The 25,677-nt window shown below is 39.0% G+C and overlaps 1 protein-coding gene across 6 annotated transcripts in view; it reads right to left on the bottom strand.

Moving 5' to 3' along the window:
- Positions 1–25,677, bottom strand: part of sox1a (SRY-box transcription factor 1a) — a 107,176-nt gene that overhangs the window by 45,749 nt on the left and 35,750 nt on the right. For 3 of the 6 annotated variants that reach the window (XR_015777663.1, XM_088083386.1, XM_088083382.1), the window contains exon 2: positions 18,730–18,838. The exons of 2 other annotated variants lie outside the window; for them this stretch is intronic. The gene's annotated coding sequence lies outside the window, so the exon portion shown is untranslated. The remainder of the gene's footprint in view (positions 1–18,729; positions 18,839–25,677) is intronic. One more of the 6 variants, XM_088083384.1, reaches the window with a different exon arrangement.

The following is a 25,677-nucleotide window of genomic DNA, read 5'->3' as shown; positions in this document are numbered from 1 at the left end:
TTACATTTTCATAAAAAAGTGTTTGCATATCTTCATTGACTCTTTACTTTGTCTGAATATATCACACAAGCCTACTGGTATGTCTATTAAACTACTGTTAAAAGTTTGCACAAACTATTTGTTATGACTTTTATATTATAGTCAACCCAGCTCCTGGGAGATATGCTGTTCAGGTCAATTTAACAAGCCTTCTTGGATCTGTGTTGCATTTCATTGATTGATCAGTGACCCATTGTCCGAAATCCAATTTACTGTATTTCACTACTGAATTAGGGAACCAATTGTGTACACTCACAATGCATCAGTCAACATGTTTACATGGATACTAGAAACAAGGTTACTGAGAAAAATTATGTTACAGCAGGAAATCAGGGAACTTGTTTAGGCTGACGAGCACAAATCAATCAATCAGTCTGTGAGGAAAAGCCTCTGACAACAGGCTGGAAGCTGGCAAGTGAACACAACTGCTAGTTTTGTTTTAGGGCTCTTATACATAAGGGCTGGGTGATAAATCGATTTTATGGTTGTTCACAACAATTTTTTAAAATGTAAATCTAGATTTTCTCCGCCGCCGCTCCCTTTGGGCTTCCTTAGGTCACAGCGATCTGCACCCTCCCCCTGTGCTTCACTCCCAGAGATACACACATACAACAACGACAGCAAGCATGAATGATAGTGAAGCATATGTTCCCAAAATAGGCACAGTCATGTCAGTCATTTGGATCTAGTTCGGTTTTGCAGCGTCAGATCTTGAACAAACCACAGTGCGCTGCAAACTTTTTTTAAAGGCTGTTGCATGTAAAGGCAGCAGCACGGCCGATTTATTTCAACATCTCAAACAGAGGCAGCAGCCGAGTGGGAGAAATGTGTCTCACTCTGAAATGGACAAGACCCCATCAGCCCACAAACAGCCGGTAAAAATCAGCTGACATTAGTAGAATCATTTTCCCAAGCAACCCAGTGCAAACCCTTTACTTAAGCAGTTGTGCTGCATAATGCTAAAGATAGAGTGCCCATACATACAGTGGAATGTATATATGCTTTGATTAACCTGATAAAAGACTCACTGAGATTTAATTACTATCACACACAGTAAGCACAACCAGTTAAAATGCAAAATGGAATAATCAGATACAGAAAAATGTGCAATTATCTATTTCAGTTAACACTGGAGTAGCAGTCACATTCCCCAAGAGTGCTATTTTCTCGACCTTTTAAAAGTGACTTATATCCCCCATCGTGATCAGACAGTTTTAAGTCTGTAAGTTATTCCAAGAAGAAGGGGCAGCAAATTTAAAAGCTTTTGTACCAAGTTCTGTGAGAACCTTGGGGACTGACAACAAGAGAATACTGAGAGCGCAGGCCGTACTGATTCTGTTTTTTACACATATATGTACACAAATAAGAGGGAACCAGCCCAAGTAGACTCTTATATATAAAAACTGACCAGTGTGAGAGCCTGCAGACGGACAGAGAAGGCCAATTAGCAGCAGCATTCAATGTACAGTGGTGTAGGCGGTACCAAACGCCAGTAATGAAACATAAAGCACAATGGTAAACAGTGTCCAACTTCTTTAGGCAATGATCAGGTGCATTCATAAAAAGCAGATCACCGTAATTCAAAATGTAAAAATGTCGCCAAAATCAAGTGTTTCCTTGACTGAAGCGAGAAACAGGATTTATTTCTGAAAAGCCTGGGTTTATCCAGGTATGTGCTACCAAGCCACAGGTATTTTGCTGAAGTTGTCCCGCCTCATCAGCACTAATGTACGTGTGAAAAGATCGCTAGAGAGCTGGAGGGGATGTCGTTTGACTCCACTACAACAGACCTAAGGCCCAGTATTTTCAACACAACAAATATTGAACTAATGTTGAGTTATGTATGATTTCAGAATCGATCATTTTCAGTGTTCTACTGTTTGCAAAACTGTGCAATATTTAAAACTGGGCAATGTGCAATACTGACTTGAAGCCCTCTACATTTTTCAGTCGGCCTTTGTTCATTTTTCTTGCTAAAATCTAAGTAAGACTTGTTTTAAGAAATTTCTTTGTCATTTGTAGTTTGTTTTTAAGTGGGAAAAAACTCAATTAAAATCGTAAATCAAGTTTGGTGTGAAAAAATTAGAGATTATATTTTTACACCATATCGCCCAGCCCTTATACAGTTAAGTGGTTGCTAAAGGTGACAAGCAATTATTCCTATTTTACACTGGAGGGAGAGTTGCAACACAAAGTAGTTTTGTTGTATATGCATGATGCTCGTAATATACAACATTCAGAGGCTCATTTCTGTATGCTTCACGCTTGTAGAGGCATCTGACTTATTGTTGCGAGTGAGCAGGAAGGTGATGGCAACAGAGGAACTGTAGAAAACCATTCAAGGAAAGAAAGGTTACTCTGAGACGAGGATGAGGCAAGAGCTGAAAAAGACGAGGGATAACTGGGAGGATTGCTGAAGAGTTCTCAACAGATGACCAAGGATAATGTCTTATCAGTTATATCTTATTATAGAAGACAGTAATTAATTCTCAGTGTTAGAGGCCAGAAAAGAAAGATGTCTTCCCTCATCCTATGCCCAGGCCATAATAACGAAAAAGCCCCTATACAACCATGAAGAAAATAATGTTCTAAAAGATTATTTGTCAAAGAAATCCTCATAGTGGAAGAATTACCCAATAACTGTGTACTATAAAAGAAGGCTGAATGTGCTGAAATGTCATATTGTGCATACCTCTGAGAAATATTAAAGGGTTTGTATGTGACATTAAGAGCATGAATGAAGTTAACAATCTCCCTGTATGCCAACTGCCTCCAACACTTTTGTTCAAGATGTTACAAATGTTCATGGTCAATGTACAGAACCATTTCAATGTGAACATGGAGACGTATTCAAGACCAGGTGTTAATCCAACAAAGTACATGCAGACATAAGACACAAAGTCCTCAGCTTTTAATGGGGAGTGCTTTCATGAAGCCTGCTGCATAGCAAGCTACCCGACTGTGTCCTTTTCACCGAGGTACACAGAAAGTGTTATATTACTTGTGGAGCTTCACTGTATGAAGTGTTTCCCCAATCAAATGCTACATGCCAGTTGAGAACCAGCTGAAAAAAGCAAAGTGAAAATTGGACCAGCTACTGCCTGAACATTACTCCTTCAATAGCAGGTTCTTATTCTAAAGATTTGCTTACCCTTGGATTCACTTAACTTTCACCTGCCCTTTACAGGAACCTGATCCTATCTTTAGCTGCTCCCTCCTCTTGCCTGGACTAAAAGACTTGATAGTTTCTATCCTGCACATTTCCATGGGATCTCAGGGGCAGTGAATGTGAGCAAAAGATAAAATGGAGTCTTAACTGTGTTCACTTTGCTGTGTTTATAAAAGTGGATGTGATGTGAACCAGCAAAGCGCGGTTAAGTGAAAGGTGACACTGAAGGTGTGCATACAAGCCAGCATTAGGGTTATGCCATCATTACGGTCTGTGCAATAACGTGAAAATATCCCAACGACATAAGCTAACACTTAAAGCTTTAGTTGTAGTAAATGCTGTTATGTGTCAGTTGTACTGATGGGACGATCAGGGTTGCATTCACATTTGAACTGATACCTGTACCTGTAATTCCGTACTGGTACTCAGCAGTACCCTTTTTTGGTACTTAACTTTCTCTGCAATGACAAAAATGCAATTTTTGAACAAGTCACAGTGGCAAAGTAATGGACTATATAGCAATTATGTTCCTTTGTTTTTTTCTTATCGAACATAGAGCTAATCTTCTGTCTCTGTATGTCTTTTTATGTGTTTGTGTGTGTTTATCTGTGTTTCCCCGTCTAGCAGTGATGCGGCTATTACTATTACTACTACCAAGTTTCTCTCTCTACCCTAGGGACGATATAAGATTTCAATGAGGATTAAGATAATAATAATAATAAAAACACCCACTAACTTGATTGGCAAATTTCCATTATTGGAATAGTCATGAAAATCATGCACAAAAAAACCAACAGAGACTGCTCCAACCAACACTAAAAAAAGACTGCAAAAACAGGCTGCTTAAAATGCAAAAGGTCTTAATCAAGCATTGACAAATTTCATATTGAACAATGTGATGCCTTTTCAAGTTGAGATTCTGGGCTTTCAAAGACTGCTCACTTTTCACTGAAAACAATGTTCACTTGAACTGGTGCCCTATCTGTGACACACCACAAATATGTATCTCTAAACAAAATGCAAGGTTAAGAGATTCAAGTATGTTTTAGTGCAATTTTAAGAGTTATTTTTTTATGTGGGGCTTTTTGCCTTTATTCAGATAGGACATCAAGGGTAGTGGGATAGCAGGAAAGAGAGGGAATGACATGCAGCAAAAGGCCGAGATCTAAGTTGAATCTGCGGCCGCTGCAGTGAACTTTGCCAATTTTCAACCAGATTTGTATCATAACAATGCAGGTAGTATTTGTAAATGAACAACAGTAAACTTCCCTCCTCTAACCAGTGTCGAGATCTCCCTTTTCATCTCCATCTCTTATTGCCTATTTCTAACCTAAAATTTTTTCAGAAACAGCTACGAGAATTTGTGAACAGGAAACGGGCACCATAATGTTTCCTGCAAAAACAGAGGCTAAAAAAAGAGATTAAACAATGAAAATAAACTGTGTTGTCTGTATCTCACCTAAAAAATGTCCAAAAACACATTTTAGTGCACTGTTTAACTAAAATACATGATTGTTTCTAACCAGCAGCAGGCGACCACGTTGTTCTTGGATGAGCCACTCTTTTACGTGTTACTCACAGTGGTAGCATTTATTGGTTGGATGCAGTGCAACACATTCTGATACTTGTAGGTTTTCTCTCTCTTGAGCAGAAGCAAATGCCACAGCCCTTTTCTTCTGATTTCTTTGGTCATGTAACAACAATTTCTAAATATTTCTACTGCATAATCAGTATCAGTTTTGAAAAGATCATCATTTTTGGCAGTAAAATAATTCTTTAAGTCTATTTTGATGCTATGCACACTGATGAAATGGAGAGTGGCAGCAGTTTATTTCTAAGTTCATGCACAACATGTTGGTTGCTGCTGAAACTGCTAACCATTTAAACTGACAGCACTCAGCTCGGTTTAAAACTGGCATATCAGTGATCTTTTATTAAGTGTCAAATTTTGACTTTCTGAACAAATCTAGAGAGCAACAAAGCTGTCTAATTTTTGAGGCTAATGGCCCTGATCACACAAATGTCTCAGTGTTGCCATGCTGAACCATTGTAATGCAGTAATAGCACATCTTGAGTGCTACATACACGGTCCACAGACTGTACGTGGAGAGACGGTAGGGGTCGAGTACCGCTAGGCTAATTAGTTTTCTAGCAGAGTATAAACGAGACTATTTTACAGCACAACATTTCTAACTACGAGTTCAGGGCCGTGACCTTAATGTGCAGTCTTTTTCTTCCATCTCCATTTCTTACTTCCGCGTTTTTCACATGGCTAAAAATTTTTATCGACTTTTCCTTCTGTCCTCCCTCTCCTGTTTCAAGTCAAAACTATGTCAAAGGACACGAAAAGGGACATGAAAAGGGACACTGCAATGTGTACACTAAGCCATAATCACGTAATGACACTGACAAGGACACAATTGAAACCTATTTAATTTCGATATAGGCACAAACGTTAGGCAAGCATTCAGTGGCATTAAATCCCAGGCTGAGATTGTAAAGGGCACGAATAGATGGGGGCGGCACTGAAGCATTTGGTCTCATGTTGAGAGCCTGCACCACACACGCAAGTGCACACTTACACACGCACTTCAGGTTAGACTGGGGGGGAAAACTGTATATTGGTTCTGAGTGGAGCTGGAATTGCCTTGATTTAAAAACGAGTAGAAATGTTTACTTTTACGCTTTTTTCCCCAGCTCATCTCAGGGCCATGCAGCTCTCACTGCTGTGCTAATTACAACCTTATTAGGCAGGAAGGACTCAGGTGCTGCAGAATCCTTCAGTGAGGGACATCTGTGGCTGACAGTGCCTGGAAGGCCGTGTCATCCAGCCTCAATGGCTAATGAACAAACACAAGGATTTTCTCTCAGATTCATTATCGTCACAATGAATGAATTCCAGGTCCTTTTGGTTGTCGTTCTCAGCATATTATCTTCCCATCAGCCTGTCAATCACCCTCAGCCCACAAACAAACCGCGATCTGCCGACACAAACATGGATGCAAGCTGTCAAACACACCCAAACACGCACAAAAGTCGCGCACGCACACACCAATGCAGAAAATCAGATCAGCTAATTAAGATGTGGCGGCTGAGTGGGAAGTAAACTCAAACAGGGCTGGACAGATGTCTCACTCCGGTGACTTCAAAAGGGGAATAAAGAACACAAGGCCATGTAATGTGATTTAGATATAATGCTTCCAGGTCAGGGGTGATGTCTAGACCGCTGGGCAGTGAGAGAGCAGCTGACAAGCGTGTAACTAACCATGACGGATGGGAATTCAATGGACTGCCTACACTGCACACTTTGAGCTAGACGGGAACAAATTACGTGGCTGACCACCTTGTCGGCTACAGCAGAGGAGAAACTGTATTTGTTTCTGTTTTTGACACGTGTGTTTACTATAATCAAGTCAGACAAGACAAGTATTCTGAGGGAAATCGTCCTCTCTGACCCTGCAGTAGCATCGTAGAGTCACAACACAATGATATAATGATTAATGAGAAAAAAAATGCTTTGCTTTTCTTTCTGCATTCAAAATATGTGACAATGATGAGGTGGTTTCCACTGTTGAGTTTAAAGCTGAACTCCAAACTGGTTTGTTTTAATAAATGTTTCAGTCAAACGGAAAGAATTATTTCCTAAGGGCAGGGACACTCAACTTGCTTTGCTTGGGGACATTGGCAAAATGACAGGAGGCAAGGGGCCAGTTGCAGCGGCCCCATGTTTCTAGGATTTTAGGACATTTCTAGGATTTCAGGAAATTTCCAGGATTCTAGGATCTTTCTAGGTTTTAGGGACGTTAGTAAGTTTTTAGGACATTTCTAGGATTCTAGGACGTTTCTAGGATTTTACAACATTTGATGGGATTTTAGGACATTTCTAGCATTTTAGGACATTTCTGGGATTACAGGACGTTTCTTGGATTTCAGGACCTTTCTAGAATTTCTAATTATATAAATATAATATAATAATTTTAGCTGCCGATGACTGATAATCATTATCAGTATAAACTGTGCGTCTGTTCCTGAGCTTCGGTAATGTAAATAATTAACACTCATGCCTTGGAGGTGTTGCTTAAGATGACCTCTCTTAAAATACAGAAAATAGGTAAAATCTTAACGAAGCATTCTGATTCCCTTAACCTGTTCCTGACCGTGCTTTTGCTCTGTTTATCATGAGACTGCTGCGAGAATGTGAGCGCCACGCCAAAGACAGTTCGTCAAAGTTTGCCTGCACACATGGTGACAGGGCTTCCTTTTCCCAGCACATGGCTAATGTTACAATATGATTATTAAAGAATTTAACGACAGAGTTGAGCTTTTTCGGCATTTGCATGGGTTTTTTAGGACCTAAGACTGTATTGTTTAACAGCTTGGTGTTGGATTTTAGCCATTACTGCTCTGTTAGCTTCTGCTAACCAGGCAGATGTTGAACTAACCAGCATTACTTTTTTCACCTCATTTATCAATGCTATCACAGTTGTTGGGCTTTTTAAAGAAACTTCAGATGCTCTGTTGCCATGATATTTTGCAGTAGCAGGTAGAGATATAGCTTATGTATGGAACGCTGAGGTAAACAGCTAACCAAGGTCACCTGGCTGAAGCCAGTTTGACAACAAGGTCATGAATGCGAGAGCAAAGATAAGACACAATACTAATGCACATGGCACCGACTGCACAAAGAAGCAAAGCAGCCCTTAGTTGATATAATAATTTCTAGTTTCCTTATTAGATTCAGTGAGAAAGGCAATGGTAAAATGGTAAAATGTTCCTGACTATGACCTTAAGTAGTTTCCCGATTTATTATTGTAAAAGGAATGTCATCTCAAATTCTCACATTAAAAATGTCCTTCTTTTTAAACTCTCATAAATTGAATATATTAATGTTTTCCAGCAGAGACTTGATGACCATGTCAGTTTTAAAGGTTTCCTGTACATAAAATAAATAAAAAATACAAAAATAAAATAAAATAAAGTGGAAGTTAGCTCACATTATATCAAACATAAATACTTTCCTCATATGTGAAATGTCATGGGAAAAAACCCTCAATAAAGTTGCTAAAATTTTTAATGAAGTCCTCTTTAGAATGACCCTGACCATGACAAATTTGAAGTTATTTTTCTGTCTACTTTCTTTAAGTTAATTAAAGAAGGAATCACATCAAAGTACATTATAACATAGAGTATGTCCTCATGATTAAACTTTTTAAAATCTTTTCCTTCAGAGGTTAGCAGAAATTCAGGATGGCCGTGACTATCACCATGCAAAATCTGAAGTAATTTTACTAAATAATTTTAAATAAATAAAGTAATTAAATAAATATTTAAATATTGAATAATTTATTTCAACTAAATTGAAAAGTTAGCAATTCTGCTCTCAAAAGTTGAACAATGTCAAGGTATCTCACATTACTATTGATACAAGGACTATAATTATGATGATTATTTTATTAAGCTAGATCTGCAGATATTTTTTTTCATAATTAGTTAATAAAATGTCAAAAAACTGTGAAAAATGCTCATCACGGTTTTCCGTAAACCAAAGTACCATCTTCAAAGTGCTTCTTTTGTCAAACCAACAGAACTATATCTTCAGACTCTCCATTTACCATTACAAAGACTTGGACTAATTCTCTAATTTAAGAGGCTGCAACCAACAAATGTTTAACATTTTTGCTTGTAAAAATACTGAAGCGGTCAATTATCAGTAAAGCTGGCGATTCATTTTCTTTCAACTAATCGACTTATCGACTCATTTCAATGAGGGGAAGGTGTCAGAGGGAAAGCGGTTTCCAACATGATGGTCGGGGTAAGAAGTGGTTGCCGCCCATGTGAACATGCACAGGGGTAATGCTGCACACTGATACCGTCATATACTTTATACCTCAGTGAAATTTCAGGAAGGTATGAAGGTATAAAGTAGGCCATACAGCCCAAGCCTAGAAAGCAGTTTAACTGATACATAAACAGCTCTATCTGAGCTTGTCAAAAACAGGGGAAACATTGTGTATTAGCATTTACAGGCTACAGTGCTGTGATCTGCTCCAGTAAGAAGTCCAATGTTGTTGTTGACGGCACGTCTCATACAGTAGTATCACTGGCCCTCGGATGTTAGTCAATAGCTGCCATGGGAACTGCCCACCCAGGGGCCTGATGATTTGATGCCATTTCCTTGATACATTGAAAAATTACTTCAAATTATTCACTATGGCTGCAGGACCATTATATTTTCTTTAACAAAACACATAAATGTGAACGTATTGGTGGTATTATATCCATGCTTTTATTTTGTCAGAATGACAAGTTTAATTACGACCTAAATAAACTATCATCAGTGTTGTAATGATCTTTTCACACAAACTGCCAATGTGGAAAAAAATCATTTAGGATTTTTTTGGGTTGTAGAGAAAAGCCAAAGACAAGACTTTTTTTTTAATAAATCACAGGTGAGTGCATACGAGATAGGACAGCTGAGATACGCTATTAAAAAATAAGAAGAGCATGCAGGCATCAGAAGGGAGAAGGTACGAGAAGGAATTAAGACAACTAAGGGTTAAAGCATTTCTCCTATTATGCTCCCACTCTTTCTGTACACTCTGAGAAATTAATAGGAGAAATTAGCAAAGCAATTACCACTTTTAATTGGACTAATTCTTCTGGTCCTGTCACAGCTGCATCTAGAGGTACACTTTCAAACCTCCTCGAACATGTCTTTTTCACCCTTTCACAAACGCTATTATTAATTTCACAAATTTCCGTGGACCTCTTTTAGCCTTTGACACCCGAGTCATCGAGGGTGAACTGCTGTCAGCTTCCCCTAGATTATTATCTCCCGTTAGTATCTCTCTCTGTCTCTCTTACACAGACGCACTTACGCCCTCTGTGCTCTGTCGTTTCTTCTTCTCTTATTCTTGAAAGAAGGAGACAATGGTGCAGTCATTTGTGACTGAGGAAAATGGTCGCAATTAACAAATGAGTTTTAATGTTGTGTATGAAATCTTTTGAACAAACAACCTTGTCAATGCAACCTAGTCGTCACTTATGTTTGACCTCTTCGGTTTGGCTCAATCTGCCTGTGCCGTTTGAAGATCAGCAGAGTCACTCATTCATCTGTTGTACTGTAACTGATTTAATAACATTTTTTCCTGTACAAATAATCACATAGATTCTTGTTGGTGTACAATATCAATATAGGTGATTTTTTTCACACACACACACAAAAAAATCCTGGTGGCTGCTGGTCTAATCACCAGTGTATCTGCATGCTGTGTTTTTCTGGAAGTTTTTGGGCGCGGATAAAAGTTCAAATATATTCAACCATTGCACTCAAGGAGGAAAAGTAAACCATAAATGAAATGCATGTTTTCACAAAAAGTTGCACGATGGCTGCACATCAGATAACACATATCACAGCATAACCTTCTGCTAACCCATATTTAGCTTGTATTCCATGCTGGTGGCTATTACTAGGGGTCAACAGATTATCTGCCTGGCTGATTATTGAGGTTGATATTTCAGCATTTTGTTGATTATCTGTATCAGTGTTTTATTTAAATGATCACTGATAAAATTAATTAATTAAAAGTGCAAAAGAAAGTGTCGGCATGGGAGGAACTGTTACTTTTATAGACCTCATGGAGCTATTTTGGTTCATTTTTTATTTAACTTTTCAGTTGACCTCATAAAAAAAAATGTTGCTGGGAACTTTCTGTATATGATGAAACTTTCAGTTTTGATTAAACATTTGCTAAAGGCATTTAAGCAAAGTTTTGTGTTGGTGTTTGTCATATTCCAAATTCTAAATATTGACAAAAAGATTTTCAATTTATTGTAAATGCCTATTGGTTCCTAATATTGGCTGCTGGTCTCATTGCCTACTAATAATCGGTATCTGTATCGATATGGGCCCTGACCCGACCAATATCTTTTAGTTTCGCCTCTTATAATGCTACACTTTACAGGGAGGAACTAAAAATTCTGAGGTGGAGCTAAAATAATAAACTAAACTAATGTGAGTTACTGAAGTTTTACAAAGGTTATGTGTGTAGGGTCTCAAGCTTTCTTGTATGCCACACCTTATTTGCAGCCACTCAAAAATGTAACATGTTGGGGACACACATGGGGACTGCAAAACAGTGAGAAAACACAAGCTGACCATTCACAAAGTTTCCAAAGCTAAAGAAATTGCTCAGAGTGAATACAACAGGAAGCATGTCATCTTTCAGTTAAAGACAATTAGCAAAGTAATTTCACCTGCAAACCTCCTGCTACCCCACTATCACAACGACTGAAACAAGACAGACCTCCCCACTGTCACTTATGTCACAAGATAAATGGACAAACACAAACACAGTTACTGTGAGGAATATATACACTCGGTGTCCACCTTATTTTGGCTGTTCTCTTTAATTGTTCACACTCATACTCATGTAACTGTGAACCAGGAGGCTGTGATCATGTGACCTACTGTCTTATCTCATATGATGGGAGCAAATGAGGCAGTCAGGTGATGTAGCATAAAGAGTGCCAAAGTCTGCGTAGGGAGTCATACAAGTCAAACAAATGCAGGCCTTTGACCCAGATGACCACTGTTTGTGTTCTACATGAAACCAAAATTCAATGTTGAGTTATTTTGAGTACGTACTGAAATGTAACTTGATGGCGCCCAACCATGATTTTCTTTTTCGTAAACCAAATCTAATCATCAGAGGTTGTGATTCATTCAATATCATATGTTTGAGGATACGTTGCTTTTTTCCTAATTTGGGCCTTCTGATGACATTATTCTTGTATATTTCATTTTTTGCTAGCTTTTCCAGTGATTTTGTGTAATTCTTGACTTGTATATTGCTTCTATTGTGATTGGATGTTGCAGGCCTACACAATGTAGAGAACTATATACATTTGAGTGAGTCTGGCTTGGAGACATGCACCAGTTCTTGACTTCTTGACTATTCACTCGACTATTTATTCAATGACACACAGCACAGTTAATTGAATGCCAACCTGAGCTAGAAACATTGGTTTATTTCTAAATTAAATAAAGAGAAACTGTTTTTGAATTTGAATGGCACAGTGTTGGGAATCCTTGTGAAACAAACGCAGCAGCTCTGCCACCACAACTTCTATCTTTACGAAGGTCTTTGTGTTTAGATTTTAGTGAAACTGTCTGAAATGTGCACAATAGATTATATATCAATTATATAAGCATATTATTAAGGTCACAGTTAAGGTGTTACTGTTTTAGACTGCATTATGTTGAGGTGTTTCTATTTTTTTTTTTTGTCCTTCCCAGTTCAATACATCAGGGGGCAGAATTTTAGAAACATTTCTCAGTATTGTGTGGTCCAGCACAACACCACCGACAAACTGTCACCTAAATGCTAAAACACATCATTTAATAAAGAACTATACAGCAGTGTCTACCAAAGCTCTACGTTACAGGCAGCATAACAGCATACTTTGACAAAACAATTGTATTGGATTACATAAGCGTGTACCTAATAAAGTGACCACTGATTATGATTAAAACACCCAGTCACATGTGTGTTTACCAGTGGTGAAATCATGGGGTGAAATCAAACGCTGAACTACAAAACAAAACTTGCGCTGTTAACCCTGTGCATCACGATGATAGTGCAAACATGCCCTGAGTGATTACATTGCAGCCTGTTTTAATTCAAAAATCCACTCAGACACAAAAACATGGAAAAATAGGGTCCTGGATGAAAAATACTGAACTAACCTTTTCACATGTCACAAGCAAGAAAGACAGATTTAGGGTAAGACAAAATGCCAATGATTTCACTGTACTAATGCCCCCTCCTCCGCAGTGTCAGGAGAGACTCACTTGCTGTTGCTCAACACAACAGTCTTAGTGATTAATTGATTAGATTGATCCAAGTGTTTCACTTGAGAAGCAGTCAAACTGTATTTTTCACACACGGGAAGGAGAGGCGGCAGCATCTGTTGCCCCAGATAGCTTTGACTTATTTGACTTTTCCTGACACAGAAAGATGGGCACCTGCTTTGAAGCCTCTCCGATACGTTAGCCACAATACGTTAACCCCGGGCCCCACAGCAGCGACTCCCACCGGGGCCACTCACAGAATGTCCTGCCCTGATGGGCTGATGGGAATCAGAGGAAATCAATAAGCAATGATAGACTTCTGCTGTCCACTCAGCTAATCCTGTTAGTGATAGCTGTGGGTTTAATCGAATGGTTGCACACAGTACAGACACTCAGACAAGTGTATGTGCGCACACACACACACACACACACACACACACACCTCCAAGTACACTTAACCCCATAACATTCTTATGGATAAGATCTGTAGATGTTCCACACACTCTCTCCGCTGTCATTTTGTTGAGACAAGCAGCAATTTGAGAGACAATTCATTCAGCGGTTAGAGGAGAATCAGTCAATTTAATAAATCCTTTGCTCATAGTCCAAGTTGGACTAGATTGCGGGAACATTTTCATTGGAGCCGAAGACGTGGAATAAAGACACATTTTGTCCCTATGATCATTCGATAAAGGATCTCTTTTTTGATATGGAGATCAGTACAATGCATGGCAGTGTATGGGAAGCCGAGCAGAAATGGACTTCCTTTGACAAAGACGATCTCTCCACATGCCGTATACATATCAAAGTGACACAAACCCTGATAACTACTCTCAATACACGAGCCACACATATGTTGCAAAGTATTTCTGGGTTAATACTTTAACCCCCCGTTCCACTCCCTCCTACCACGAGTGAATAGACATTATAAAAGCAGGCCCCGGTGGCACATGTTTAAAGGTACATTAAGAGAGCACATCAATTGTAGATGACATAATCCCCGGCCCTCTTTTCAGTCGCACTCTCACTTCCTTAATCTCTCCGTTCTTTAACCCTCATCTTCTAAGAGGCTGAAAGCTCCCTTCATCTTCTCCTCAAGCTAGCAGAGAAACCGCAAGCTGCTTGGGGAGAGAGGAGAAGAAGAGGTATTACTGAAGTCTGATTAAATTAACACTGTGATGCAGATTTCTTGCCTTCTCCTCTCTCTTTCTAGCCTTATCCGACTGTGTGGCGTCTTTGAAAATCAGATGAACTTGTTACACGAGGGTTTGCGCATGTATAATAATGTGTGTATGTGCATCTGCTTTTAATTAATCGCTCTTGTCCGTGTCATTAGCCGGATCCATGACTTGGGGATCCTGATTTGCATAGATGTCTTTAATAAATAAATATAAGATAATGTGACAAAAGATGGGAGCGTTCTGCTCATCCACCCCCCTCTAACCCTTGGTAACCTCCAGCCTCGCCCGGCTCTCCTCGAGGCAGAGAGCGGAACCATCCCCTGTAGAAGTACTTTAATTACAAGGTGCCTACATCCAAATAACAAGAGGTTTACATAACTCCCGCTTGAGCTGCTCATTATTCAGAAACTGTTCTTGCTCTCCCCGTCTCCCCCCTCTAATACAAATGGTGTGCAACAATGTGTGAGCTCCCGCAACGCACGTCCTATAAGTTAGAATTAAGAAAAGTTCACTTTGTCTAACCTTGCGTCCAATTTACCTCCTTACATGTGAACTGAATTCCGGCTCAGACACCGAATAAATTCCATCTATGCGAAGCTAATTAATCATTTCCATTGTGTCTAATATTGTCATAAGAAAGGTGCTTAGTTGACACTCTAATTCACAGAATATGGCACCTCTCGTCTAGTGTGATCAGTACAATATGCCAACAGTAGCAAGAAATAGAATATAGCTCTATGGAGAGTATTAATTATATTCAATATAGACATTGACTGAGACAAAATGTATAAAGATGATGGTATAAAAGGAACTCGCTTGTAATAGAGTCGCTTAATATTAACGATTATAGTTGGGTCAGGAGCTTGAAAAGAGAGGCCCAGGGATGAAGTTTTTCTGTAGACCGACACAGAAGTTAGTATTGCCCTGGTTCCCTCGTCAAAAAGCCTATGGGATTTTAACATTGGGTTTTGAATCATTACAGAAAACAAGCTCTGTGGCAAACAAACCTTTATGATTCTTACACATTTTGTTGAGCAAGTTAATCTCCACAAATGATGAATTGCCACAAATGAAAAGCTAAAATTAGACTATGAACAAACTACAACATGGTCACATGACTTAACATCCTGAATACAATGAGGCTGTGAAGCCATGTCTGGTGCAGCTCTGTGTGATGATGTTCTGTAGTCTGAAGTTTAGCATAAAGCATAAATTTTATGTTTGGAACAAAACATGAAAGTCTCTGCAGCTGTCAAATGCAGACCTGACTCCAGACATCTTACCAAAAATCTGTTAAAAAACCCCACTGAATTTGAGACGAAGGAACCGGAGGTGCTGAAATGCAAACTGATTTACGGGTTTTAGGACTCATTCGTGGGGATCATTATTACGCCCTGTCTACACGTGTACAGAGGTAAAGGTCACTATAAAGGAAACTGAGGTGCAGATTTCTCAAAACTCTGGTTACTGTATATCTGTGTGGACATGTAAAACGAAGCATTTGGGAAACAATAACGTCACCTCATCAATTTGCCATTGTTACTTTATGCAAAAAGCATAAACTAGAAAAAAACAGTTTGCTAACATTTTGTTAGCACTGCTTTGTCTAATAACTACACTTAAACACTTATTGCTGCAGCACTTTACACACAAATTAAGACATCTACTGTATCATTTGTTTTTGCTCCATTTCAGCATTTGCCCACCAGAAACAACAGTTTTGGAACAGGAGATGGTGGGACAGTTTACAGTGTCAGACTGTTGTTGATGAGGAATGAAGAAAAACTGTCTCGTGTCATTTCATGTCATGAAAACTAAAGGGGGCAGAGCGTTTGCAGTCAGGGCGCCGAGCCCCTTGAACACTCTGCCTGCAGTAATCAGGTCAAATTAACACCCTTTTCGAAACATACTTGTATCAGGGAGGCTTTCCTAATTTTACTTGAATTCTAATTTCCTTTAACCTGTCTTTTATTTCCTCTGTTTTATACACCGAATTGTTTTCTTAATCACATTTTTTTTCAAATCTTGTTGATTTTATCAATTGCATTGTTTATTTTGCTGCCTTGTGAGGTTCTTTGTAAGGCTGTTTTTTAAAATTAATTAACTAATAATCAATTAATTAATAATAATTTTATCTATCAATTAATAAAGATTATTTTTGTTGAGTGAGCTCCACCGTCCTTACATGAACACTACGGTGATGAGATCTCCAGTCAGTATTTTGAAAATCATATCGTTAGCCTTTGTACACTTTATTATCTTTGTGATGACGGGAGACTATTGAAGAAAGCTAACGCCGGTGAGCATTTGGAGTTGTTTTTGCGTCAGTGTGGACAAAGATATTTTGTAATATGAAAGCCAAATTTACAGATTTCTTCTTTTTTTAGTTTTAAAAATATCTGTAAATGTGTAAAAATCCAGCAAAGTAAGTGTTGCTTTTTTTTCCAACTCTTTAAGTACGAAAGAATCAAAACTAGTTTACAAACGAGGAATACTATCAGTCTCAGATTTGGACCTCTATACAAATGCTAAAACATGTAACGAACCAAATATAATTCCAACGTTTCCTCCTTCACAGACAGAATTCTGCAGCATCTCCTCCTATCACATTTGATCCTAATTTATCAAAAAAAAAAAAAAAAGAATTGGCCCACCGTATGGAAATTGTGCAATTTTATTACTTCTGGCCATTCAGTGCCTGAACCAATGCCATTGTCCTGCTTCTTCTTCATTGACCCCATCCTGCCTCCGCCCATCTGCTCCAACAAGGTGATGTTTATCTCCAGCAGGAGGAAATTAAAGCCTTGCTTCATGAGCTGCAGATATGCAAATCTTATACAGTGCAAATAGATTGCAGAGCTCGCACTGTGGACGATGTGTATTGGGCCGCCCCATTGAGGCCCGCTGATTTGAAATCCAAATCAAGACACGTGGAATTGCAAGACACACATGTGGCTTCCTAAAAAAAAAATCTGGACTTTGAGATATTAAGGAAAATAAATAAAGATGGGAGGAATTAATGGCAGACCTACAAATTAAAAAACAGATTATTTATTCAGCTGCTCCATCCGGGTAGATATGGTTTAATAACTCTTGTTCGACCACAGGTGAACGCTTATCTGAAGCTCTGGCACACGCAGCATGGAAATAAGTTCCTCTGATATCACCATTACATGGGATATGTATTTTCTTGAACTCACAAAATTGGAAAGTAATAGTGGCCATGCAAAATGCCTTGCAGTTGTCGAGTATGTAATTTTGATATGCATTAGTGTTATTGTCAGACGGGATATATGGGCTGTTTCCTTGTGTGATTGCAGGTCTGGCTTGTATTGTGGGAGGGAAGCAGACAGGAGAAAATAGTATTAAACCTGTCCTTGCCATTCCAATCTGCCTGCATGTTTCTCTTTATCATTCTGCAGTTTCTATCCACTTACGCTATAATTAAGTTTCCTGACCCCTGCCTTGCAGCCTTAACTAGGCATTGGGAAATATACAGCCACTGCAGATCTCTTAGCCTGATGTGCTCTCTCTCTCTCTCTCTCCCCTCCCGCCTCCCCCTCTTGTCTCCTTCCCTGTTTCTGAAAATCTCTCTCTTCCACCATCTCTCTCTCTCTTTCTTTCTTTCTCTGAGTCTCCATGGCACTGTAATGGAATAAGAATTATTAATCGAGTAATTGTGTGGAACACATTAGTTTGCATTGAATTTCTCTCTCTCATTTTCGATGCTTGATTATCAGGCTGTTGGGCAGACTCTGCCCCCCCCCCTTCCTTTCACCTCTCTACCCGGCACACTCCAAACACATAACACATGCCCACACACATACACGGCGCTAGATCACACTTTCCTAAATGGCATAATCTCCCCCTCTTTCTCGTGTGCATGCGTGGACGCACACAATGTGTTGAAGTGTGTGTTTGCATCACACTTGATGCTTGATGTGTGTGTGTTGGAAAAGGCTCCCGGTGATGGGAGATTGTTGTAATGTCCCTTTAACCTCCAACCTGTCTGATAAAAAAAAAAAAAAAGCCAGGCACACAGAAAATAACCCCCAGCATATGTACAAACATGAATTACAAAAATAGATCAGAGACAGATGAACTGGCGTTGACATTCATCATAAAAAAAAAATCCCCTCTTCAATCATAATTAGTCTAATTAATTTAAATCAGTGTTGGATGCCTATCTAAATACAGTGACAACACTAAATGAACATCCACCCTGCAGCACATAGCCTCAGCCTATACGTTCCCATAGTGAAACACACCCTCGTAGGATTAGAGCAGAAGAATAGGGGGATTATTATTTCATGACCTTTCAATCCGCTGCCTGTCAGGTTGAACTAAAGCCATATATGCTGCTGGAGGACTAATCTCCTTCTCTCTTTGTGTCCGCAAGGGATGTGTCATTTCTTTATCCCCTCTATACAGATTTACTCCATAAAATAAACTTCCTAGCCTGATCTGATAAGAAGCCATCTCCTTACCGGGATAAGGCTGTGGTGCCTCGTCTCCCTGCTTCCCCGTAGCCGTATTTTTGGGTGTCAGATAACTCAGACGGGGATGGGAACAGTCAGGAAATGCCACTTTGTCTGTCTGGGAGCAGGTGACAACAAAACGACAGTGACTCTGATTAGAAAACACCCTCCTCCTCCACCACCCCCACCACCACCACCACCACCATTCTCTCTTTTTCTAAAACCACCAAAATCGCATATTATCAACACTTGCCAGGTAGTGAAGGAAACACAAATAAATTGATATTTGCAGACACGGAAATGCAAAACTTGCTGCATCACAGACACACTTATGCTGCTTTTGTTATCTTGCCATCTTAATTACTCGTAAGTCATCACTGTTCCAGCTGTCAGTCTAACTGAGCCTGAGACATGATCCGCTGATCTGACCGCTGCCCGTCCTGTTTTCTCTGATTCACTGTCTGCGTTTCAAATGATCTAATGGACAAGACTCATATTTTAGCTGCAGGGCTCTGGCTGGATATTAGATTTGATGCACGCAAATATTTCAGGAATTTTTATGAAGCGTGCACTCCCCTGCTGCCTAAAGGTCACCGCCTACAGGTGGCAGAAATGAGCATTGTGGAATAAAGAAGCCAATGTCATCAGGACTACACTGCTGTAAAACATTATGGTGAAAAATAAAGTGTAGTTGGCTTAGAAAATGTTAAAATATAGAAGCCTAAACTACAAAAAATACACATGGTGTTGCAAGGACTCCCGCATCAGAAGGTATTAATCCGATTTGGTCATTTTAAAAAAAGTTTCCTTTTAAATTACAGCCAGGTGGGTGACTGTGCCTAATCACCGAGAGCCATTATTAGTCCACACTCCACAACCTTCACAATTTAAGACTAAAAAAAATGATGTGGGAAAACAACAGGAGGAAAATGCAGGGAACTGAAAAAATAAAATAAATGCCTGCAGACAAAAAAACATGTCATGCTGTGCAACAATCAGGAGCAGAGTCGATTTTCAGCAATTAAATATCAGTATGCAGGGACAGAGGTTCAGAGCTGAAGCAAAAATAAATATTTTACTGGCTATTTTAAAAGTAGTGAAAAAGGTGATGGGGAAAATTGGAGGCCAAATCTTTATTCCTTTAATACTCTTATGGGAAGCCTATTTTCTATTTATTTTTGTATTTTTACAAAAAGCATCTTTCCTTACATATTTTAGTTATAATATCTGAGGTTATAGTTTTGGTTTTTTTGCATTCACATGGTTTGTTTCTCCTGTAAGAGAGACTGTTACAGGCTCTCAAATTTACCAATTTACCCCAAGTGCAAGTGTTGCAATTCATTGAGATACATGCAGCCGCTGAATTGTCCTCCTGCCCCGGACCTCTCGCCGCGGCCGGACCTTAAAGCACCTATTCATCTGTTCCTTTTGATTTCAAGCCACTGTTCCTCCTTCACTTGTTCCTCAACCTCCCAACTCTGCACGGCATTATTGCTCTGATTGGCACGGCGCAACATTTCTGCTTGTCTGCAAAACAGGATCCTCACACAGGCAGCAACGTCCTCGTGTTTTTTTTTTACCTCTCTCTCCTCCAACACGACACAATTGAAAGGCAGGCACATTTTCGGAGAGCAGTGGCTATTTACACGCATACTGTATCATCAAATTGCTTAAAAAATAAGCGAAGGAATGAAAAAAAACCTCCAGGCTATCATAAAAGAGACAAAAATGTCTCTTTTAAAATGTCAGAGTTATGGTGATAAGAATCTGAGGATGCAGGGAGGACTTTGGTGAGAAGTGACTAATTACCCTGTGGACCGTCCTGATAGTGGAGAATAATTAGATTCACACAAAAGACCCTAAACCAGCATCTGAATAACAAGAGCAACATTTTCAATGGGAAATTTAATTTGATTTTGTTGCGAGTTCCCTCCGTGCACTCGAAAGGGAAAGTGAGAGAAAAGCATTATAAGGACAAAACAAAAAAAAATTAAATAATAATAAAAAAAAATGTCTTCCCGGGACAGTTTCATGCCTGATTTGGTTGAGAAAAAAGCTGACAAAACCCTCAGTAATCAAAAGAGGAGTGTACGGCCTACACAGTATCCTATATGTTCACAATCAGACAGTGATTAGATAGCAAAACACACTGACTAAACATGGATTAAATTAAAAAGACTTCATTATAAAAGCAAGGACTAATCGTTTTTAAAGAAAACAAAAATCTAAATTTTATTTATCTGTAGCAAAAATAATAATTAATTTTAATGAATCAGAAATTAAAAACATTAAGATTTGAAGCCAGTTCATAATAATAATAGAGGTGATTTGAATAATATAAGAATGATACATGAATATAAATTTGAAGGATTTAAATAATCTGAAGGCCACACAAAAGCACAATAAACTGCCTATACATTTAAAATGTAATGCTTAAACCCCCTTAAAACTAAAAATACACAAAATTTTAAAACAGCCTCCAGTGGACAATCTGTAACGTAGACTGAGGTAGAAATAAAACAAAAACAGGGTGAAATTGATGACTATATCGCACAAAAAATTTATTTTTCCGTCAATGTGCAAAAGATCCATTTTTAATCACAGCCTATACAGACGGGCATATGCTTACTATGTAGGCCATACTACATGCAAATGGTGTAAGAGTGCTTTAGAAGATTAGAAGATAGACACCCGGCCCACAGTGGGCTGAGAGGAGTGGGCTCTCGTCCAAGACTGTGTCCTATCTCCTCAGGACTGGAAAAAGCATCCTAATCCTTTACCTTTCATAGTGATCTAAAGCCGATTTAAAACTGTCACTACCCTAGTTTGTGTTTATTTCATGTTCATCTGCAGCTCAAGGCGATACTCTGCACACCCACTTATGACATGAGCAAAAAGATGTGTGTGTATGTGTGTGTCTGCAGGAGACAGAGAGCGAGAGACTATAAAAAGAGATGGAGAGAGGGGAAGGGTGCATGCAGCCTAACTGACCTGCAGATGCAGGAATACCCAATGTCTGTGTCTGTGTCTGTGTATGTGTGCATGTGTGATCCCAATAAACTAATTGCTACATTTTCCTTTTCATGTGTTCAAACTTCGCGACTCAGACATCCACCTCTTATTTCGTGTCGTCTAACAAAACCAAGCAACTCAGCTTGAATTCACTTCCAAAAATACACACTCCCACACAAACAGATGAGCAAACACAGTCTCTCTCTCTCTCTCTCTCTCTCTCTCACATACACACACACACACACAATAACACAAACCATTGACCGCAGAGCCGGCAGGCCTATAGGCAGACCACCTTCCTCTCCGCTCCCTCCTGCCCCTCAAGGCCTTACTGTATTATTCTGTAAGCAGCAAGAGCCCAGCATGGACAGAGCTAATCACTGGAGGCAAGGGCTCTCTCTCTCTCTCTCTCTCTCAGTCACTCACACACACACACACACGCGCGCACACACACACACACACACACACACACACACACACACACACACACACACACACACACACACACACACACACACACACACACACACACACAGGATGATTGACACACAATGGCAGCGAATCTATGCAGTGCCCCCCTGTCTTGCTTTTTGCTTTCTCTCTCCCAGCTGAAAAGACAAGGGGGGAGCTTAGTGTGTGGTGTGAGAGGAGAGTGTGTGAGTGTGTGTGTGTTTGTTGGTGGCGGAGAGAGGGGGTGGGGGGTGGCAGTGGTGGTGTTGGTGGGAGGTTTACAAGGAGTGATGTCCAACAAACCGAGGCAGAGCCAGAGGAGAAGTGAAGACGGCAAAAGATGAGCTTGTGACTAACGCTGTTGCTATCCGTGCTCCTAATCCCCCCCACTCTGTCAGGTGCGGCAGCCAATCTGGAGAGAGTCTCAACCCCTCTCATATGAATATGATCCCTGCGCTGGCTGAAGCCCAGTGAACCACTGATCCTGTTATCATCTCACCGGAGAGAAAGAGAGGAAAGAGAGAAGGAGAGACGGGCAGAAAGAGAAAGTGAAGAAGGGATGTGCGTCGTTTATTCTTTACTCAGGCCTCATGTGTCCTCAAACAGCACGTTGTGTACCAGTAACACCACTCACCAAGCTGAGCTCCTCCACATATTTGAACCTAAAGGGACCTTTTTCAGTAAGACGTCACTTATCTTAGTAGCTCTGTAGCTCAGGTGAAAGAGCGCAGTTAACCAATAGCCCATGATTTGTTGAGTAAATCCCTTTTGTACACATATAAAGAAAGCGTCTCAGCAAGACACAGCTAAACTTTCTACTGAGGTAAAATGGTTTTAATGTTGAAATTTCCAAACACTCACTAATTTGTTGGGATGGAAATTTAAATGTGCAAAACTACAAGAGGAAAAAAACAGTACAGCATAGTATTGTAAAACTCTGCATGGCAATAATGTATCACTACACAGATGCCAAGAAAAACATTTTCTTTTATTATATTAATTATGAATATTGCAATTACTAAATAAACTTTTTGTAGCCACCATAGGAATAAAATCGTTTGTTTTTTTCAGTCAACTCTAAACTAGGGCTGCAAAATTAATCAAATATCAATCATAATTTTGGCTTTCCACAATTAAATTAAAATTATACTTCCTCCCGCTCCTTTTTAAAGATGCAATTTCTTGTTGCTAATTTGAATATATTCACTGAGTATAGGTTATCATCCATTTTTGTTACTGCCATTTGGTTTTATTTGTTATCTTTTCTGTTTGTTTTCCATGTTCAAAATATCTACCCACCTACCTATCTATATCGATGTTTTATAATGCGTGATCAACTAAAAGAAAACTGCATATCAAATCAAGCGCTTGCTAAACTAACAGCAAACCTTCACTTATGACAAACTTTCCTGACCGTTGCGACTGCATATGAGCAAAATGAAGATCATCTTTTGCAACCATCATCACTCGTTGTTTGGAAATATTTCAGATTTAGGAGACAACAAATCATCAATCAACTTTTTAAACCACCAAAAAAAGCTCTACAATCTGCTGAATGATGAATGCATGAAGGCTAAGAAGAATAACATCCATAGATATGGAAGACACTCATTTTACTGTTGCTAATGTCACCTCACTGAATCCTTTTCCTTATGCTACGACAAGACATCCTTGACAGCGACAAGTTCAGTATATGGCAAAAATCGCAATAGTATTGACCTGAGACTTATTTATCGTGATAGTATTGTATTGCGGGGCTGCTGCAAAGCAGGGATCAACTAGGGAACGTCATGAAGAAGGCCAGAAAAATCATTAGTGAGAAGATTTGTCAGACATTTGAGCCTGAAATCGCTGAAATAGCTTATCAATCACAGCAAATCTGGACCATCCTCTCTTTTTTGATGTCCTTCCGTCTTGTCAGAGATTCATGTTTCTTTGGTGCAACAGGTTCAATTTTTTAGTCACCATATGTGTAAATAACGCTCTAAATTATAATTCACTGTAAACGGGCTCTTGGCTGCTCACACAGCTTATTTTTATCCCTATTCTTATTCATGCAGCTTGTCTTTTATCACATGGAGCTTTTTATTGTATTCTGTGTTGCAACATAATGACACTTTCAATGTCTTCAATTGCTGTACCATCTTATTGTGTTTATGCCTATATTTTTAAGTTTTTATACCACCTTGCTGAATTTCCGCTGGGATAATAAAGATCTGAACTGAACCCTAAATTTCTACCATTATATTAGGGGTAAATGATACAGACTTATGATAAAGACTTTTTGTTGGACAACGTTCACACATATGAAGGCGTTAGATTTAAGTATTTTTAATAGCAATCAGAATGAAATTTAAGACTAACTTTACAGCAGCCAAAACTGAAGGAAAGAAAACCTAAGAAAAAAAAATCAGTTGCTTTGGGTTGAGAACATATTTGCACATATGATGCGTAGCTGAGAAAAGGATAGAACAACTGGGAAAAACTTTTTGATTGTGTTTTTCACTCTGCATGAGGGATTCCACTGCCCTGACTTCCACTGTGCAGAGTTTGAATAACTTTTTGCATAAAAACTACAAAGCCTTATATACAGTGCCTTCTACCAGCTTCAGCCATGCCACATCTCGCTTAAATAGCCAATTGTAGCCATTGTAGTCCGATTATAGGAGTGGGATTCCTCATATTTTATTTAAGTAGATCCCATGTCTTTGCATATTTAAAACTTTTGAAAAGTTAATTTAAGACATTTTAATTCCAACTAAGGTGTTATTTTTAGATGAATGAATTTAATGCCTTTTAATAGTGTGTAGTATTTTATTCTGTGTTTTGTAAGTGATGATTTGTCGTAATTTTATGATGTATTGTCTGTCTTGTGTCCTCTTCTTTGTATCACTTTATATCATGTGCTATTGTGTGTATTGTGTGTATTATTTGTCTTGCGTGTCTTCTTTTTCTCTTCTTCTTGTACAACTTTGTACTGTCGTGTCATTGTGCTGTGTGTTTGTTATGACCTGCCGAGGGACTGCAGATGTGAAATAGCTCTAAATTATAACCTGGTACAGTGATTTAAATGGTAACATTTACGTTTTAAACTGTACATGGTCCCTTTTAAATAAAATAAATTAAGACCTTAAGGATCTGTGGAAACCCGGTTGACAATAATTGGTTGTGTTTGCCTAAAGTACAAAAGTCACTGAAGAAGCACTATAGTCCACCACAACAACATTAGTAAAATGTATTCATACAACTGCCTCTGAAATGAAAGAAAAAGAAAATGAGAATCAAATAAAACTTTGAAAATAAATTAATACTATTAAGGATGTCCAGTTATGCAATGTGCAAAATGAGCTATGCCATCCTTGGAAAAGTGCCATATTGCTATATCAATCAATTCAAGTACAAGCAACAAATACAATGCTAAAAGGTCAAGTTTAAGCTCAAGATTGAACTGCCACATTTTCAGTTAATTTACCTGGACACCAAAACCAACTTTTA

The sequence above is a fragment of the Plectropomus leopardus genome, chromosome 10, assembly GCF_026936395.1.
Source record: "Plectropomus leopardus strain MGB_pleo_1.0 chromosome 10, ASM2693639v1, whole genome shotgun sequence".
NCBI classification, from domain to species: Eukaryota; Metazoa; Chordata; class Actinopteri; order Perciformes; family Serranidae; genus Plectropomus; species Plectropomus leopardus.
The sequence above is the reverse complement of the archived record's forward strand: the minus strand, read 5'-3'. Positions and strand labels throughout refer to the sequence as shown.